Consider the following 21,202-nt stretch of genomic DNA (forward strand, 5'->3'; position numbering starts at 1 on the left):
TTTGATCTTAATTTCTACATCTAAGTCTTGACTTAACCTTATGGCAGCTAGTATGTTATAGGGGATTTCAGGTGTGAGTAGGACCCCCTCTATTTTTCCAATTTCTGCTAAGGTTATATTTCCTTTCCCAGTCACCTTGACATTTGTTTGATTGGCTACCTTGACCACGAAACTTTCTTTTGTAAATGATGATAGTAAATTGACATTGTAGGTGGTGTGGTTGGTCGCACCTGAATCAATTAGCCAAATATTTTCTCCTTTGAGATGTTTACTAGGGTATCCCTGCTTTGTGAGTCCATATAGTGAGCCTGAATATCTCTCTCTGGATCTATCTCTATGATCTTTTCTGTTGTTGGGATTAGGGGAGTCTCTGCGTTTAAATCTGCATTCCGGGGAATGTTTGTATCTGTATTCTGGTTTATCTCTATGTTGATTGTGTTCCCTACTTCGAATGACTTTGGGACAGTCTCTTTTGTAGTGGTTTTTGGATCCACATATGTAGCACTCTGATGGATGACTATATCTATCTGAGGGACTTGACTTTCTATCTATTTTGTGTTCCCTGCGTGACATATAGCGATCCTTCCTCAAATTATCTTCAGCAATCAGTTTGCTTGAGAGGCTTTCTATGGATAAATATTCTATGCTAAGGCTATCTATCTGTGATATAAAAGTATCCCAGCTTTGATCTAAAGAATTAATAATAATACTCTTCATGCTTTCATCTGTTATGTTCTCACCTCTTTGAATCAACTCTGCTCTAGTAGCATTAAGTGTAAGCAAATGTTCGCTCATAGACATTCCTGTTTTAAGTTTTGCTGAGTGGAACTCCCTGGAGATTCTAGTAGTGGTTGCCCTACTTCTGCTGTAAAATAGATTGAATATTTTTTGTATCATTTTAGGTACAGTTAGGTGGTGACTTAAACTGGGGTAAATACAAGGGGATATGCTAGCAATTAACAAGTAGAAAGCTCTGTGGTGTAAACAGTCTATCTCAAAAGACCAGGGTTTTTCTGGTGGGTTAGTAATTAGAAATAAAATGTTCTCTTTTAAAAAAATGACTTGCAGCTGTTGATTCCACTCTAACAAATTAGTTCCATCTAGTTTCAGTTTAGGAAAGTCAATGGGTAAAGTTCCAGTGTTGTGTGGTGTATTACTTACTGGCAGGCGCTGTCCATGGTTAAGTATGTGAGGAAACTCACAATATGGTATTGGAATGCTGTTTGGTAGTCTGTATTGACTTGCTTCTATGTTTCTCCCTTCTTTCATAGGTGGTCGGTTCTGCGCATGCTCAGCTCCCATTTTTGCTCTGCAGTCATCAGGGAAGGATCTCTCCATAGGAGCTCCCAGTTGAAGGCCCGATTTGCCTAGGTAGAGTCTCGGTTCCGGCTTAGGAGTCCTTGGAAGAGCGGAGAGGTTCTGGATTGTCGCGTGGGTCGCCTGGATGTCCCTCTGGATTGTCGCTTGGCCTGTGAAGCCTGCAGCCGCAGGAGAAACAGCCAGGAAGTCTGGTCTTGCATTCCGTTCATCGAGCGGGAGTGGGTTGAAGATGTCGTCTGCTGCCGGATCGAGGTGTCCCTTCGGTGTCTGCTGGACCAGTAAGCATTTTGATTGCCCTCTGAGGATCGGTGTGGTCGCCGCTTGCTGTCCGTGGGTGTCCCAGGGAAGTAGCGCTGATATCGGGAGTTAGGTGTTCTTGTAGGGCCCCCTTGTATAGACTTCGGTTATGTCTGCTTGGATTTGGCTAGTTTTTGGAGTGTTTGGAGGCATTTTGGGAAACTTTAGATTTTTGCCGAAGGCTGCGGTTAAAGTTTGCATGGCCTTCTCGATGTCGTCTTTACTGGGTAATCTTTTGGGGAGGTCATAGTCATCTTCCTCGCATTGTTCATCGCTGTCGGATATGTTTTCTTGCGAGTAGCCCTTAGTTCCCGCCTCATTATTTCAATTTAGGGGCCCCTTCAGTGATTGGTTGGCCATTTTTGATGGGATTACTGTCCAAGATGGCCGCCGCAAAAAAGGCGCGAAAGTTGTTTCGGCCTTTTCTGTGAGTGATAGACAAATGGGTGAGTCTCTTACCGGGTAGAAGTCTTCTTGTTCTGGTTCTGGATCAGATTCGTTGGCCTTAGTCGCTGCTCAACAGTCTTTGATTAGGTCTTGGAGTTTCACGATTAGGTCTTGTTCGCCCGGAGTGTTTTTGATCATTTCTAGCAGGTTTTTTCTGAAGTTATCTTCTTTGTTTGGAGAGACTTTAACGAGGATTTCTTTTTCTTCTCCTTTTGTCGGAGTTTCCTTCTGGGTGTTGCTTTCAGGTGATAGTTGGGCTGCCATCTTTTGTGCAAAGGCCCGAGTAACGGTTCTTTTTCTTCTGGATTTTTGAACTTCGTTGTTTTCAGACATATCTGGATGTAGTTGGGCTGTCAACCATCCTCTGCTACCATATTTGTCAGAATTCGAGGATCTAGCCCAATGATTACTCAGAGTCTTTAGTAGTATTTTAATGTACTTTTATTTATGTCTGTTCTCTTGCAGGAGAAACAGGGAAGAACCAAGAACCAGGGAAGTTTCACTATATATACTAAGGAGGAGTGGTCAGAGGTAAGTGGGAGTGGTGGTAGTGATGACAACAACTAAGTGGGAGTTGACTATAGCTATATACAGTAACAAATATTAGGCATTTACATATATGACACAGAGACAGAGAGATACAGAGAGAGGGGGAGAGAGAGAGACATAGAGAGACACAGAAAGAGGGGGGAGAGAGGGAGAGAGGGGGGAGGGAGGGCGAGGGCGAGGGAGAAAGAGATGTCAAAAGGGTTTTGTGGTTCCCGGTGTTTTTTAACAACCAGTTCTCTGCCCTAATGACTGGCTGGGTAGTCATGGCTGGGGTGGTGGTGGTGGTGGTGATGTGACTGGTAGAAGTGAGTGATGTCGAGTTGGCCATGCCCACCCAGGTTTTGTGGCTCCCGGTGTTTTCTTTTCTGTGGGAAATGGGCCCAAATGGCTCTTTGAGTGTTTAAGGTTGCAGACCCCTGCCATAGTGGGTAACCTCTAGTTTGATTATGGCTTAATAGGGAAACTTCCCAGGTATGTCAGGGACATAAGTAAAGCTTCAGACGGAAGCATAGAATCATAGGGCTAGAAGGGACCTTGGAGATCTAGTCCAATCCCCTGCCCAAAGAGAACCAGGGAGTACCAGGGAGGATAGTTGCCTAAATAAATTTGGACTTCAACTGCTGAAATTCCCCAGCCAGCATTGCTGGCTGGAGAATTCTGGCAATTGATGTCCACACATCTTAAAGTCCCCAAGGTTGGGAAACACTGCTCTAATTTGTCACTATTTCTTCTGCCTTACTTGAAACTGTCAACCACTAGCCTAAATTCTTCTTAGTTTGCCATCTTTCCTAAGGAAATCAAATCATAGTAGCTATTTATTTTTGATAACATGTTAAGGGATGATCTTGATACCTGTTGCTTACTGGATTTCTCCTGAGAACAGGATGAAAATACCAAAGTTTTTAACTATCTGTCTCCAAATTATTTATTTACGTACACAGAAATGGATAGAAAAAATAGAATAGAATAGAATAGAATAGAATAGAATAGAATAGAATAGAATAGAATAGAATAGAATAGAATAGAATAGAATAGAATAGAATAGAATAGAATTTTTTATTGGCCAAGTGTGATTGGACACACAAGGAATTTGTCTTGGTGCATATGCTCTCAGTGTACACAAGGAGAATAAAATACATTCTTCAAGAATAAAAAGATACAACACTTAATGATAGTCATAGGGTACAAATAAGCAGTCAGGAAACAATATCAATATAAATCATAAGGATACAAGCAACAAAATTACAGTCATCCAGTCATCCAGGGAACTGAGGTGTTACCGGTTCGATTGAGCCATGGATGGCATTTGGAGTATCCGGGGCTGTGGAGGACGGTGGCGACAGCGCGGCTGGGTCCTAGCTGCCACGGCCTGGGCAGCTATGGAGGCCAGCGTCGCGGTCGATCGACGGGGTGGCGGCGGCTGCGGCGACGCTGGTGCCCAGTGGTGTCCGGGCCATCAGAGAACTTTGGATCTCGATGTTGGCCTGCTGTTGTGGGCGGCGGCGATCGTTTGCGGCGGCGGCGATAGTGGCAGCAGTGCCGGGAGCATCTGGAGGCTTGGCCATGACATCTGCACTGCGCCGGTGGCAGAGAGGTGACGCAAGTGGTTTAGGACTGCACAAGTTTCTTGGGCGATCTGTACACCCCCCCTTTTTTTCGAAGTTCTGGGGTGGGGGGCTAGCCAAGCTAGCTAGGCTGATTGGCCAGCGGAAGAAGATTGGGGACTGTGTTGAGGGGGTTGAGAACAACTTGAAGGGGATGATGGTTTGGTTTTCCCCTTCAATTGCACTCCCCCCCCCAGCGCTGGCCCAGTATGACCACTCAGCTTAAGCCAGGAGTTATTGACCGGCCTGGCGTTTACCACTCAAACATCTGTTTCCTCCCTGTGTCATGTCGGCTACTTAATTACATCTCATCCCATCTTCGATACTCCATTCGCCTTTTTTCAATCTAACCCTTGGTCCCTGCTGATACTTGGAGGGAAGGAGGTACAGACGCTGAGAGTCCTGGAGTATCTCTAACTGTATTGTCAGGGGGATGGACTATTTTCTCTCATGTTTTTGTGATTCTGAACTGGTCACCGTGAGAGGGTAGCCATTGAGACATTTACCTCCCCCTGGCTGGACTTATTATAGTTATCAGACTTCCCACCGCCGTGAGAGGGCGGGGGTGTTCCACTATGTCTGTCTTTTTATATAACATCTTCTCCCTCCTTTGGTTTTATCCATCTCTTGCACCCTAAGAAAATTGTCTTTTATCACCTCCTAATCTTTTCCGTTTTCGATGTATACAACTGCGGAACTCCTTGCACTGCGAGACTCCCCCCTCTCGCAGGTTTGGCCCTCCCAGTTATCAAGGGCTGCCCTTGATGATGGGTTTTGGAACCCTGAGAGGTGGCATGCTAAGAAATGGGGGCTTTGGGGTTTTTTAAATAGAATTTTAGAGTCAATTTTATGGGGATCCGGGAGGAGGGTGGTATTTAATATAAATGATGAGGCTGGGGGGCCTCTTAAGGATCAGCAGCCCTCCCAGTTGGACGGTCTCGGCGGGCTGGATGGGGAGGGGGATGAAGTTGAAGCTTGGAGAGGGGTGGGACATTTTATACCTGGGATAGTGGGACGGGGCAGAGGGAATGGGAGTAGAGGGCGGGGACATCTCACCCGCTGTCTTCAGGTGGTGGCGCGTTCCCACTCCTACTGCTCATCCTGCTTCCCTGGGGGTGCAAGAGCGGAGGACCCTGGACTCCAACTGGTGTACGTGAATGCCAGGTCCGTAGTGAACAAGGCCCCCCTCGTACTAGATCTTATTGATGAGGAGGGAGCGGACCTGGCTTGCGTTACGGAAACCTGGTTGGGGCAAGAGGGGGGAGTCCCTCTCTCTGATCTATGCCCCCCGGGCTTTCGTGTGCTGCACCAGCTGCGACGCCAGGGAAGGGGCGGGTGGGTGGCGGTGGTTGTTAGAGAAGGTCTCAGTCCTAGGGAGGTCACTGTCCCTCAGATAGGCGGGTGTGAGTCTCTCCTGTTGAAATAGGACCCTGGAGTTCAGTCGGGCTTGTTGGTCACATACCTATCTCCCAGCTGCGTGGCCACAGCCCTGCCTGCACTGCTCGATGTCCTGGCCGAAGTGGCAGTTGAACTCCCCAACCTTTTGGTTGTGGGGGATTTCAATCTGCCTTCGATCGGTGAGTCATCTGAGACAGTTCGGGAGTTCATGGCCTCCATGGCGGCCATGGACCTGACTCAGGTTGTTCAGGGCCCAACTCATAGGGGAGGACACACACTCGACCTGGTTTTTCTCTCTGGGCATTGGATAAATGGTCGGGGTAGGGGGGAACTTTCCATCGCCCCCCTGTCATGGACTGACCATTCCCTCCTTAGACTGGACTTTCAATCCGCCAACCCTCGTTGCTGGGAGGCGGAACCAGTGAAATGGTTCCACCCCAGGTGCCTGATGGGCCCAGAGAGGTTCTTGACGGAGCTTGGGACATTCCCCGCACCTCAATCCCGTGATTCGCCCGAGTCGCTGGTGGCAGCCTGGGAACAGGCGGCTGCCAGCGCCTTGGACCAAATCGCACCTTTGCGGCCTCTGACCCAACGCAGATCCCGGGTGGCTCCTTGGTTCTCCATGGAGCTCGGGGAAATGAAGCGTCGGAAAAGACGCCTAGAGGAGTGTTGGAGGTCCTCCCGGTCTGAATCTGATTGAACACAGCTAAGAACCCATATTAGGTCTTATCGTGTGGCAATGGAAGCGGCGAAGCGGGATTACTTCGCCGCTCTCATTGCATCTGCAGAAAACCGCCCAGCCACCCTGTTTAGAGTGACCCGCTCCCTCCTTAATCAGGGAGCAAGGGAAGACCCCTTGCAGGGCAGAGCTGAGGATTTTGTACAGTTTCTGCATGATAAAATCATGCCTGGAGGCCGTACGGATCTGGATGGGGAGGAACAGACTCAGGCTCAACCCATCCAAGACCGAGTGGCTGTGGTTTCCGACGTCCCGATATAGTCAGTTGGCGCCATCACTGACTATTGGGGGCGAGTCATTGGCCCCCACAGATGGGGTTCGCAACTTGGGCGTCCTCCTGGACTCACGGCTGTCTTTAGAAGAGCATATGGTGGCTGTGGCCAGGAGGACTTTTTATCAGGTTCGCCTGATTCGCCAGTTGCGTCCCTTTCTGGATTGGGACTCGTTACGCACAGTCACTCACACCCTTGTCACCTCATGCCTGGACTATTGCAATGCTCTCTACATGGGGCTCCCCTTGAGGAGCACCCAGAGGCTCCAACTGGTCCAGAATGCGGCCGCGCGGGTGGTGACGGGAGCGACGTGGCGCTCCCATGTGACCCCCCTCCTGCGCGAGCTGCACTGGCTCCCAGTGGTCTTCCGGGTGCGCTTCAAGGTTTTGGTTACCACCTTTAGAGTGCTCCATGGCTCAGGACCAGGGTACTTACGAGACCGCCTTCTGCCACCAGTAGCCTCTCACCGACCAGTTCGCTCCCATAGAGAGGGGCTCCTCCGGGTGCCGTCGGCCAAACAATGTCGACTGGCGGCCCCCAGGGGGAGAGCCTTCTCTGTGGGGGCACCTGCCATCTGGAACAAGCTCCCCCCGGAGATACGGAGGATCCAAGACTTACACATCTTCCGCCGCGCCCTAAAAATGTTTTTCTTCCAACAGGCTGGTCTGGCCTAACTCTCGCTTTTAAATTGGGTTTTAAATGTTTTTAGATAAATTGGATGTCTTAAATTTGTTTTTTGAGCCCAAATTATTTAATCTATTTTTAATAGTTTTTAACTTTTGTATGTTCTTTGTATTTTTATCTTGGCTGTTCACCGCCCTGAGTCCTCCAGGAGTAGGGCGGTATACAAATATGATAAATAAATAAATAAATAAATAAATAAATAAATAAATAAAATAAATAAAATCGCTCAGATCCGGACTGGATTGGACTCCGACTGGGCGGAATCAGCTTGGGAGACTGGGGTAGATCTTGGGAGTAACACCTGGGTTGAGTTTGACTCTGTTTCTGTCGATGAAGTGGACAGGATCGTGGGTAGACTGGGTGCCTCCACGTGTTTGCTGGATCCGTGTCCCTCCTGGCTTGTTTCGGCTGCCCGGGAGGTGACTGGAGACTGGATCCAGGCAATTATCAACTCTTCTTTGAGGGAGGGGGTCTTCCCCACCTCGCTCAAGGAGGCGGTGGTTCGACCCCTCCTCAAGAAGCCTACCCTGGATCCAGACTCACTTAACAACTATCGGCCCGTCTCCAACCTTCGCTTTATTGTGAAGGTTGTTGAGACCGTGGTGGCACAACAGCTCCCACAGTTCCTGGAGGAAACAGAGTATCTAGACCTGTACCAATCAGGTTTCCGGCGCAGGCACAACACAGAAACGGCATTGGTCGCCCTGGTTAATGATCTCTGGCGGGCCTGGGATGGAGGTTGTTCCTCCATCCTGGTCCTACTTGACCTCTCAGCGGCCTTTGATACCATCGACCATGGTATCCTACTGCAGCGACTTGGGGGGTTGGGGGTAGGAGGCACTGTTTTACAGTGGTTCTCCTCCTACCTCTCAGGTCGCTCACAGTTTGTATGGGCAGGGGGACAGAGGTCCACCCCGAGGCCCCTAACTTGTGGGGTGCCTCAGAGGTCGGTTCTCTCCCCCCTACTCTTTAACATCTATATGAAGCCACTGGGTGAGATCATTCGTGGCTTCGGGGTGAGGTATCATCAATATGCTGATGATACTCAATTATATATCTCCACCCTGGGCCACCCCGGGGATGCCCTTTCCATGATGTCCCAATGCCTGGAGGCGGTGCGGGCCTGGATGGGCAGGAACAGACTCAGACTCAACCCTTCCAAGACTGAGTGGCTGTGGATGCCGGCATCCCGTGTTCTAGAGGTCCCGTCACTTTTGATGGGGGGGAGGTACTTGCCCCCGTTGAAAGGGCCCTCAACTTGGGTGTCCTCCTGGATTCCCAGCTGTCCCTAGAAGACCATTTGACAGCCATGACCAGGGGGGCTTTTGCACAGGTGCACCTGGTGCGCCAGTTGCGCCCTTTTCTACACCGTGATGCCCTTTGCACGGTCACTCATGCCCTGGTTACCTCCCACTTGGATTACTGCAACTCACTCTACATGGGGCTGCCCTTGAGGTGCACCCGGAGGCTCCAGCTGGTCCAGAATGCGGCCACGCGGGTTGTTACGGAAGCTCCTCGTTATTCTTGTGTAACACCTCTCCTGCGCGAGCTGCACTGGCTACCGGTGGTCCTCCGGATCCACTTCAAGGTACTGGTATTGACCTATAAAGCCCTACATGGCTTAGGTCCAGGGTATTTTCAGGACCATCTCCTGCCTGCTTCCCACCGTCCTGTCCACTCCCATAGGGTTGCTCTCCTCAGGGTACCGTCGACCAGGCAATGCCGTCTGGTGACACCCAGGGGTAGGGCGTTCTCCATGGGCGCCCCTACCCTCTGGAACGAACTACCCACCGAACTCCGGACAGCCCCGGATCTCTGCTCCTTCCGTCGAGGCCTGAAGACTTCGTTATTCCAACAAATGGGTTGATTCTGATCCTTGGGTTTTTATTATTTATTATTTTAATCTGGTTTTAGTGGGTTTTTATTATTGTATGTTTTTAATCTGTGTTCGCCGCCCTGAGTCCTTCAGGAGAAGGGCGGCATATAAATTCTGTAAAATAAATAAATAAAATAAATAAGTGGAAGGAGATGGGTGGTGGGAATGATGAGAAAATTAATAGTAGTGTAGACTTAGTAAATAGTTTGACAATGTTGAGGGAATTATTTGTTTAGCAGAGTGATGGCGTTCAGGAAAAAACTGTTCTTCTGTCTAGTTGTTCTGGTGTGCAGTGCTCTATAGCGTCGTTTTGAGGGTAGGAGTTGAAACAGTTTATGTCCAGGATGTGAGGGGTCTGTAAATATTTTTACAGCCCTCTTTTTGACTCGTGCAGTATACAGGTCATCAATAGAAGGCAGATTGGTAGCCATTGTTTTTTCTGCAGTTCTAATTATCCTCTGAAGTCTGTGTCTGTCTTGTTGGGTTGCAGAGCCAAACCAGACAGTTATAGAGGTGCAGATGACAGACTCAATAATTCCTCTGTAGAACTGGATCAGCAGCTCTTTGGGCAGTTTGAGCTTTCTGAGTTGGCACAGAAAGAACATACTTTGTTGTGCTTTTTTGATGATGTTTTTGATGTTAGCTGTCCATTTTAGATCTTGTGATATGGTAGAACCTATAAATTTGAAGGTCTCTACTGTTGATACTGTGTTATCTAGTATTGTGAGAGGTGGAAGTATGGAAGGGTTTCTCCTAAAGTCTACCACCATTTCTACGGTTTTGAATGTGTTCAGTTCCAGATTGTTCCAGTCACACCACGAGGCTAGTTGTTCAACCTCCCATCTGTATACGGATTCATCATTGTCTCGAATGAGACCGATCACTGTTGTGTCATCTGCGAACTTCAGTAGTTTAACAGATGGATTGTTAGAGATGCAGTCGTTGGGGGGGGGGCTGTGCTAATTGTACAGGTATCTGATGCGATTCTGCTTAACTTCACCTGCTTCTTCCTGTCTGTTAGGGAGCTTATGATCCACTTACAAGTGTGTTCAGGTATCGTTAGCTGGTTTAGCTTAGTTAGAAGAATGTCTGGAATGATGGTGTTGAATGCTGAACTAAAGTCTACAAAGAGGACCCTTGCGTAGGTCTTTGGAGATTCAAGATGTTGTAGGCTGTAGTGCAGAGCCATATTAACAGCATCATCTGTTGATCTATTTGCTCGGTATGCAAATTGCAAGGGGTCTAACAGTGGATCCATGATGGTTTTCAAGTGGGACAGCACTAGCCTTTCAAAGGTTTTCATGACTACAGATGTTAGAGCAACTGGTCTGTAATCGTTCAGTTCCTTGATGGTGGGCTTCTTCGGCACTGGGATGATAGTAGAGCGTTTGAAGCAAGAAGGAACATAGCACATATCTAGTGATTTATTGAAGATACGAGTGAAGATGGGGGCCAATTGGTCATCACAGACTTTTAAGCAAGAAGGAGTTATCTTGTCTGGGCCTGGAGCTTTTCCTGGCTTTTGTCTGTGAAATAGGTCTTGCACTTCCTTTTCTGTGATCACTAGGGGTTGTGAACCCAATGGGATGGGGTCAGTTGTAGGAGGCTTGGCTGTTGTTGGTGTGTCTGAGATGGGGGTTGTGGAGATAGGTGGCTGTAGTTTCCTTTCAGAAGAATTCAGAGACAGCATTATTGACTGCATCTTTTTCCTTTCTCCATGAACATAAACAGCATAAAGGCATGAAAGTCTCTTGGGTTCTACCTCCAAGGTTTCCCTACAACACAGTAAGAATGTATAGGTAGTCCTTTTAGCAACTGCCTCATAAAGCAACTGTCCACAGTTAAAACAGTGATGAAAAAGAAACTTTGCAAGCAATTCTCATATTTACAACCTTTGCAGGTCTGTAAAGCAAACAAAAACTGAAGTAAAATTGTTAACACAGTCCTGGTTTCATTTAGTGACCACTTTGCTTAATAACTGAATTTCTGGTCCCAATTGTGGTCACTAGATGAGGACTAGTTTGTTAGAGTTTGCAGCAATCCAACCAGCACACAAGTAAACAATTCAGCAGGATTCATTTATATAAGAAACTTCTTTATATACAATACCATACAGCAGAAGCCAGAACCAGAACTCAGAATCCAGAAGCACAGAATCAATAATCACAGATATATATACAGATCAGTGAACCTAAGCCACACCCAGGCTCCAAGCCATCTGGGTCACCAAGCAGTCTTCATCCTTTTGTATATTTATACAAAGTCAGCTTATTGCCCCCACAAACTGGGTCCTCATTTCACCTACCTTAGAAAGGATGGAAGGCTGAGTCAACCTTGAGCCTTGGCGAGATTCGAACCCTGCAGTAATTGCAGGCAGCTGGTCTTAATAAGCTTAATAACAGGGTGCCTTAAACCCCTGTACTACCAAGGCTCTTTTTATCTTAGTATCTTCATTACTATTTATCTCAACATAATCATCCTAATTTTACTAATAATCCCAACATAATCATGTTTAATTGTTTATCACAGCACATCATCTTCATCTTAATCCTCATCTTTTACTTTTAATCCCAACGTAATCATTTTTTTTATTGTTGAGCCCAGCATAATCATTTATTTTTACTGTTATTCCCAGCAAAATCATCCTTATTTTTACTGTTAAACCCAGTATAATCATTTTTGTTTTTGCTGTCAATTCCAACATAATCATCTGAGTTTTACTGTCAAACCCAGTATAATCATTTTTGTTTTTGCTGTCAATCCCAGCATAATCATCTGAATTTTACTGTTAAACTCAGTATAATCATTTTTGTTTTTGCTGTCAATCCCAACATAATCATCTGAGTTTTACTGTCAAACCCAGTATAATCATTTTTGTTTTTGCTGTCAATCCCAGCGTAATCATCTAAATTTTACTGTCCATCCCAGCATAATCGTCTTTTTATTGTTACCATCCATCTATATCTTACTTATTCACATTTAATCATACTATCATTATCTTTTTTATAGCATTTTAACATTGAGGCATAGTTCTTACTTCAAGCACATCTTTGTATACGTTGTTAAAAAATTTTCTTTTTAGACATAATATTTCTCTTATATTTTAATTTCCATCAATATTTCAATTTTATATATCTATAACATATTCTTCACATATTCTTATTCACCCTTATTAATCTTTAAAAGCCTCCTTTTTATTATTACAATCCACCTATACATTGTTTTCAATTTTTAAACACATTGTTTTAATCTTTTTTCTTGTTTCCAGCCAAGAATATCTTGTTTCCTCATTTTCTCGTCTGCTTGCATATATTTCATTAATTTTATCTTCCGTGTATCATTTTAATCCTTTCTCTTACTTCTGTTCCTGTCAGGGCATTTATTAATCCCATGTTTGGCTCTGGGACTAATTACCCTGGTTTAATTAGAGGAGATGAATCGAGGCTTATTCCTTGTTGCAATATTCTGAAAAAGAAACGCGAAGGAAAGTTTCTAATAAAACTCATTTATTTGTTATAAAGAAAATAAAACACCTCACTAACTAAGAAAAGTTAATTGCTACATTTTTGAAAGTAATTCTTGCCGGCTATCTCAGCCGGACCTTGCTGGAAAGAGAACAAAGGAAAAAGTGTGAAGCATGTGAAGGAATGTGGGTGGATATGGAAACACGTAGTTTACTGATAAGAAGTTGGCAAGCTACGGAGAGTCTGACAGTCCAGAAATAATGAGCTCAGCTGGCAAATAAAATAACGCAGTGACATTCCCCTTCTTTGCCAGTTGAGCGAATATCAGTACATCATCAAATAAGGCATATCTTTATACGCAGATACTCGTGTTGAGCTGCTGGAAGTGGTTTGTTGAGCATATCAACAATTTGATCATGTGTAGATACATATTGCATTTTGACAAAACCTTTTTTCACTAAATGTTTTATGTTTTGATAACGGATGTCAATGTGTCTGGACCTAGAACCTGTGAAATGAGATTCAGAAATATAAACCACCGATTCATTGTCTTCCATCACGGTGATCGGTCGGATTGGGTGTGTCCAGATATCTGTGACTAAAGCATCAAACCAAGTTAGAGAATTACATGCATCTGAAACACAAGCATATTCAGCTTCAGTAGATGAACAAGAAACAAAATTCTGTTTACGTACTTGCCAATAAACAGGACATCCATTTAAGAACATCATATAACCTGAAGTACTTTTACGTGATTTCTTATCACTTGCCCAAACAGAATCTGCATAACAACATAATTCTGCATAATCAGTATGTGTTGGTTCTAACAATAACTTCAAATGTTTGGTGTATTTTAGGTATCTCAATAATTTCTTAATACATGTCCAATGAAACTGTTTTGCCTTACCTACGTGTCGAGATAAGAGATTAATACTAAGTGCAATGTCGGGTCTGGTCCAACTACTAATGTACAACAGTGACCCAATAACTGAACGATAAAGTGTTTGATCCTCGAACTCAGGACTTGCTTCTTGTGTCAAGTTGTGAAAATCTGTTTGCATGGGTGTCTTTGTTGTGTTAGCATCTTTCATGTTGCAATGATGCAAAATTTGTTCAATTTTATCTTCTTGTGAAAAACTAAACCCCTTCTGTGTTTTTTCAATCTGAACACCTAAATAAGTGCTAATATGACCTAATGATTTCAATGTGAAGTATCTCTGCAAAGCTTTGGCAAAAATTTCACTCATTTGCTTATTTGGACCAATATAAACAATATCATCAACATAAACAAGAACTATCTCATATGCATTGTTAGATCTTTTTGTGAACACGCACTCATCAGTTTCGGACTTAATAAAGGCCATTGAATTTAGTTTGTCAGTAAGACATAAATACCACATTAAACCAGATTGTTTCAGACCATAAAGGCTTTTGTTTAGGAACCAGGTATCCCCTTCTTGCTGTCGGAATCCTGGAGGACTTCTCATGTAGATCTCTTCGTCTAGGTCTGCATGTAGATAAGCCGTGTCAACATCAAACTGGAAAACTTCTAAACCAAGGATAGTTGCAGTTGCTAAAGCAATTTTTACACTCTCAGTTCTGACTGTCGGTGAGTAAGTATTTGTGTAGTCCTCAGGATAACGTTGAGCGAAACCCTGAGCTACAAGTCTGGCTTTGTACAATGACTCACCATTTGGTTTCTTTTTGATTCTGTAGACCCATCGAGTGCCAATGACCTTTTTGTTTGCTGGAGGTTTTGCAGGTGTAAATACTTTAAGTTTCTTTAGACTGTCCATTTCAACCTGCATTGCTTCATACCATTTGTCTTGCTCTGAATCAGGGAGCTGCTTGATTTGTGTGAAATTATCAGGTGGAAGTGTAACATTGCAAATCAAAGGCAAGGGTGCTTTTGTCAGTTGCCAAGAATATCGTTGAGGAGGGATTCCTTTTGTGGCCCTCTTGGAACGTCTCGGAACAACTGTCCAGTCTTCTTCTGCTTCGTCCTCATCCTCACTTTCGTCGCTAGTGTCAGCATCCGCGGCTTGCGAAGACGGAACATCGGGTTGAGAAGAATCAGTGGAATCTTGATCATCAATCTGCGTAGCATCAGCGGTATCATCTCTAGGAAAATAAACTCCAGGATCATTGGAATGAATCCTGGACCAGTCAATATCTTCTTCAAAATTAGCAGATTGGGAAATCACAATTGCATGTTTAGAGTCAATAAATCTGCTCCATTTTGAGTTATCATCAATACCCATAAATCTCAGTCTCTTTGCTGCTGGACTTCCTTTTCTTCTTTGAGCTAAGGGAATGTTCACCATAGCATATGAACCAAAAATATGGATGTTTTTAAGATCAGGCTTGTAGCCATACAACATGAAGAAAGGAGTCTGATTTGTTACACTGCTCCAAGTACGGTTAACAATGTAATTTGCATATTTTATAGCTTCACCCCAGTATATCTTACCAAGGTTGGCGTCTTCTAGGAGACAATGCATCATGGTTTGCAGGACCCCTTGTCTTCGTTCTGCGACTCCATTGTGAGCCGGTGTGTAAGGGGCCGAAGTCTGATGAATAATTCCATTCTTACGCATCCAGTCCTGGAAACGCTGAGACATGAACTCGGCACCACGATCACTCTGGATTCTGGCGATGCGAACTTGGTGTTGGGTAGAAACAAGGGTTGCAAAGTCTTTAAAGATCTGAAAAGTCTCTGATTTTTCTTTCATAGGATATACATATCCATATCTAGAGTAATTATCAACAATTGTTAGAAAATATTTTCTACCACCAAATGATGGCGGGAATGGACCAACTATGTCAATGTGAACCAAATCAAAAATGCGTGTTGACAGGCGTGTAGCGCGTTTGGGAATGGCTGCTGCTTTGGATTTGGCCTTTTTGCAGACAGCACAATCCAAAAACACCTTACACCCCTTTAGATCCAAACCTTTTGCGAACTCCGGCATCTTCCTAAGAACACGGAAACTGGCATGCCCCAATCTTCTATGCCATTTGTGGATACACCTGGAATGCAAAGGTTTACCTGTTAGTGAATTCTCAACATTAACATTTTTATGCGGAACCTCAGGCTTGCTCTGAGCAACCTGTTTACCAATTCTATTTTTGTTGGCTTTAGGAGCCTTAGGAATAGCAACAGGATCTCTCACTGGAGCATCTCTCTCTGGGCCTGCGCCTTCCCTTTTTAGAGTTTGTATACTTGCCTGTGTTTGCGGTTTAGGCTTTGGCTTTAAGTAATAAACACCACCAATTAATATGGTTTCAGCAACAATATCTCGTAGTTCTGGTTCAGGCTCGTGCATTTCTGTGAAAAGTTCCTTTCTGTAGGTGACATGCAATGCTGCACCACTGTCCAAAGTCCACAGGAGTCATCTGTCGTACTCTGGTTGAGGTTGTGGATCATTGGTTAAAGTCAATGTGGTGAGTGGAGTTTGTGGATCACGCCGGGGACCACGACGACCTTGTCTTCCGCCTCTGCCTCTGCCTCTGGAATCTGTTCCTCTGGGCTGGTACGTGACGGGAGCTGGAACTCGTTGGGGACAATCCCAGGTGGCATGTCCCACATGATTGCAGGTGTAGCATCTTGGCGTCCTTGGAGCATAGGTCCTTCCTCGGAAGGGGCTTCTAGCTGGAGCTCTTGATGCGGGTGGTCCTCTCAAGTGTGGCGTGGCCAACATGAATGCCTCTTCTTCAATTAAAAGTCTACAAACATTGTCCACTGTGCGTTGAGCAATAGGGACTTGGTTAATTTTTGTAACAGCATCTTTCCATTCATAATTCAAAGAGTTAATAATGATGCTGATCATTTGAATATCTTCAATGTTATGGCCTCTTTCTCTCAATTCTGTTCTCAGACCTTTCAGTTTGGTCAAATGTCCTCCAATTTGTTCACCAGGTTTCAATCTCGAACCGTGGAGTTCAGACATGAGTAAACATGAAGATTCAATTGAGATAGGCCTGTAGCAATTTTCCAATTCAGCCCAAATTTGTCAGGCTGTTGTATTTGGTGGAAAAGTGACCTGCAGTTCAGTATCCATGGACATCAATAATGTTGTGCGAGCCCTTATCTCTAGATCTCTTATTGCAAAATCCCATGGTTGTGCAGGAGGGTTAAAAACCATAGAGTGAGTGCCTTCTCTAAGAAGCAATAGTGTAATCTCACTGACCCAGGCTTTGTAATTGTGTCCTGACATTTTTAGTTTTGACTCACCAGTTAGTGGAGAGACAGAAAATGCCTGGTAAGGAGCCTGCATTTGGTATGCTGGCTGTGCTGGCAGAGGTATTTGCTGTGCCTGTTGTGGACCTAAAAATGGTCTTGGTTGTGCCATTGGAGGTGGGCCAGGAGGTGGCCCTATTTGCACTTGTGGCTATGGCACATATGCAGGCATTTGTAGCTGCTGTGGCTGATGCACTGGAATCTGCTGTATTCCAGTTGCCATTTGTGCTTGATCTGCAATATTGGCATGACCTGCTGGAGATGCAGTCATTTGCCTTTGCTTCATAAAGCGTGCCTGTGTTCCATCTAAAAAGGCACCATCACCACCAGGGGGTGTTGGAGTTTGAGCCCGTGGAGACACTTGTGGCATTTCAGCTTCCTGTAGTAAATTACTTTCGCCAGCAGATGGTGCTGCACCTTTAGCTTCGGGCAGCCCAGTTACAAGAAATGATTGCGTGGCAGGTTTATATGTAACTTGATCAGGGAGACTTTCATGTGACGTATGCAGTGCCGTCTGTCTTAATTGGCCTGACACAGGATCCACCAGGGGGAGTGTCTTTGGCTCCGAGGAAGAAGACAATATGGCGCTTTTTGAAAAATTTAAGTTAACTCCCTTATCTTGCTCAAACATAGATATAGCCATTTTTGCCTGGGATAGCTGCTGTTCATAGAGTTTTATATGGTCACGAAAGGCTTTCATAGCCAGCTCATCCAGGGTGAGCTTAGAGCTTCGAGGAGAATAATGAATTGTTTCTCTCTCTGCGTGGGAGGAATTTTGCTCGGTAGTTTGCTTTAGCCTTGCACCGAGCGTTACAAATTCAGAAGGTTCTGGGAAGACAGGTTGAGTGCTGGCATAATTAGAAGGGGGAGTTACTGACCTCAGTCGTAGTGCTTCTCCTTCAAAAACAGCTTCTGTCTTATCTCCCTCCATTTCTGTTCCCACGGCTTCTTCTCGTTCCAGGCGTGTGGCTGTAGTAAGGGTCTGGAAATCTGAAAATCTCCTGTCTGCCACCTCTTCGTTGGAAAGATCAATCAAATCGTTTACGAAGAGTGGTCTTGGTTTCATTTTGCCTTTTTTCTTCTGTTTCGGCATCTTAGCAATATAATTAGCGTACCTCAGTAGCTAAAAACTAATTGCCTATGCGCTCTTATCAGAAATAACAAAACAAGGAAAAAAAGCCATAAATCAACCGTCCGAGAGCTACCAGATGTCAGGGCATTTATTAATCCCATGTTTGGCTCTGGGACTAATTACCCTGGTTTAATTAGAGGAGATGAATTGAGGCTTATTCCTTGTTGCAATATTCTGAAAAATAAACGCGAAGGAAAGTTTCTAATAAAACTCATTTATTTGTTATAAAGAAAATAAAACACCTCACTAACTAAGAAAAGTTAATTGCTACATTTTTGAAAGTAATTCTTGCCGGCTATCTCAGCCGGACCTTGCTGGAAAGAGAACAAAGGAAAAAGTGTGAAGCATGTGAAGGAATGTGGGTGGATATGGAAACACGTAGTTTACTGATAAGAAGTTGGCAAGCTACGGAGAGTCTGACAGTCCAGAAATAATGAGCTCAGCTGGCAAATAAATTAACGCAGTGACAGTTCCAAATAAAATGCATAAAGTTCTTCCTTCTCTTGTTCCTGCGCCGCTTTGTTCTTTTTAAATTGTTGTTATACCAATTATAAAAGTTCCATTATAGTTTCCCCTTCTTTTCACCAAAGTCAAATTGCTTGCAGATGAAAAGAGAAAAAAAAAACCTCCTCCACAAATTCCCACAACTGTTATCTGTAAAATTCACAACTTTCCAAAGCAAAAAGCAAGTTACAATGTTCCTTTTTAAACCAGAAGGTGTCTCTCTGCAATCCACAATTTCCATTAGTCATGCAAGTATCCATTTTGTTTCAATTATATAACAATCCAACTTGATTGCTTTTCTTCTTTTTCTTTTTAATTTTAGAAATATCAAATCTTCTTCTTTTTTAAGGTCCAGTTCAAATTTAAAACTCTGTCCAGTCTTTTAACCATGTCTCAATATTTAATTTTTTCCAATTAGTTCTATTTAAAAGTCAATTTCCTGTCGGGTCTTTGTCCCTTTAAAATTACTTTTCTGGATTGTCATTGCCCCTTTGTTGCTCAGCCGCTGTTTTATGGCTAGGGGGTCTTACAGTTATAAATCTTGCTCTATGCGTTGTTAAAAGCCTGGGTTAGTTGTCACTCACCTGGCTTCAAAGAGCTCCGTTCCACTCCACTTTCCTCCAGCACCTCTCTTAGTCTGGTTTGTCCCAGCTTCGTGGCAGCCGCCATAGCTGCCGCCCTCCGCCAGCAACTCACAGAGAGTTCCCTCCAACCTCCGAGGAACTTGCCTGTTCCTCTTGGTCATTCGAGGCACCTCTCTTCCTACCTCATCCCTGCAGGACGGTTCCGGTCCGGAGACCCATCGGCAGCGGTTCAGCAGCCGGGGTTTTCGCGGGACTCATCAGAGCACGCTATTTCCCCGACTGTCTTGCTGCAACGCCAAACCACCCTGCTCATTCCAAAACTTTTCTGATCAAATTATCTTCGGTTGGTATATCTAGATTTTATTTGCATGTAAGGCCACCAATCAATGTCTGTACCCTGTTCTTTTAATTCCCGCCTTGTTTTCAATTCCCCTTGACTATTTAACAAATCTTTATATCTTTTCATTTTGTCAATGTCTAATGCATTTGGGTAAATTTGTGCCTCCATTGTGGATAACCATTCTGGAATTTTATCATAGTGATTCTTTTTTATCCCTTGCCATGTTTGTAGTAGTGCATCTCTGATTAAATGTCATTGAAAATAGTTATGTTGTCTATTTTTTCCCTCCCATAAAAAGGCATGCCACCTTCTCTGTAAATCACATTGTTCTAATGTTAAAATTCTTTTGTTTCGTAATTCCATCCAGTCCTTGATCCATATAAGTGATGTTGCTTTACAGTAAGTTTCCCAATCTGGGTGTTGTGGTCCGCCAGCAGCCTGCGGAGCTGGCAGTGGAGTCGGACCACGATGAGGCTGAGGAAGAACATGGGCCAGTCCTGGAGGCTGGGGAAGGCCCGGATGAGGGCTCTGCATCAGAGGCAGAGATGGGGCCAGGGCCATTGGGGAGTGATGTGCGGACTTCGAAGCCTCCAGAGGCTGACAGTAGAGAGGCAGAGGAACAGGAGGAGCCTGTTCCGCGTGCACGTATGAGAAGAGCTGCCAGAAGGCAGGAGCAGCTAAAGCAGAGAGGAGGACTCGGGAGTAGGGCCAAGAGATGATTGGCCCCTCCCATAAGGCTTAAAAGACCAGCAACACTGGGAGTCCAAATCCTCCTCTTTCTCTACTATCTTGCAGTGATTGTATTTTGATTCTTGATTTTTTCCCCTGCCAAATATAGTTCGCTATTAATTTATTTAAGTCTTTCAAAAAGTTTTTTCCTAATTTTATGGGTGCTACTTGAAATAAGAATAATATTCATGGTAACATGTTCATTTTAATCGATGCTATTTTTCCTAAAAAGGAGAGTTGCAATTTGCTCGAAATTTCCAAGTCTTTCTTTATCTGTAGTATTAATTTATTATAGTTGTCTTCCTTGATCGATGAACCTTTATTTGTTAGCCATATTCCTAAATATTTTATTTTTTTTGTCGTTTGGATACCCATTTTGTCTTCTAATTCTTTCTCTTGCTGCTTGGTGAGGTTTTTCATTAATGCCTTTGTTTTGAATTTATTAATTTTAAGTCCTGCTACTTTTCCATATTCCTCTATTTGCGTTATTAATTTGGGTCCTGACAATATTAGTTGTTCTAAAATGAAGACCAGGTCATCAGCAAAGGCTTGAACTTTATATTCTTCCTTTTTATCTGTTTATCTATCTATCTATTTTCTATCTATCTATCTATCTTTCTATATAATCTATATATCTATATATCTATATATCTATCTACCTATCATCTACCTATCTCTATCATCTTTGATCGATCATCTATCTATCTATCTATCTATCTATCTATCTATCTATCTGCTACCAATCTAATTATTTCTCTTTATTTCTATCAAACCTTTTTATCTATCATCTATCTATCTATCTATCTATCTATCTATCTATCTATCTTTCGATCGATCAATCATCTATCTATCGATCTATCTATTTATTTATCTAGCTATCCATCCATCTTCTATCTATCTATCTATCTATCTATCTATCTATCTATCTATCTATCATCTATCTGTCTGTCTGTCTGTCTGTCTGTCTGTCTGTCTGTCTGTCTTTCTGCCTGCCTATCTATCTATCTATCTATCTATCTATCT

Source organism: Pituophis catenifer, unplaced genomic scaffold (genome assembly GCF_029215685.1).
Source record: "Pituophis catenifer annectens isolate HBS135680 unplaced genomic scaffold, rPitCat1.0.hap2 SCAF_15, whole genome shotgun sequence".
In the NCBI taxonomy this organism is placed as follows: domain Eukaryota; kingdom Metazoa; phylum Chordata; class Lepidosauria; order Squamata; family Colubridae; genus Pituophis; species Pituophis catenifer.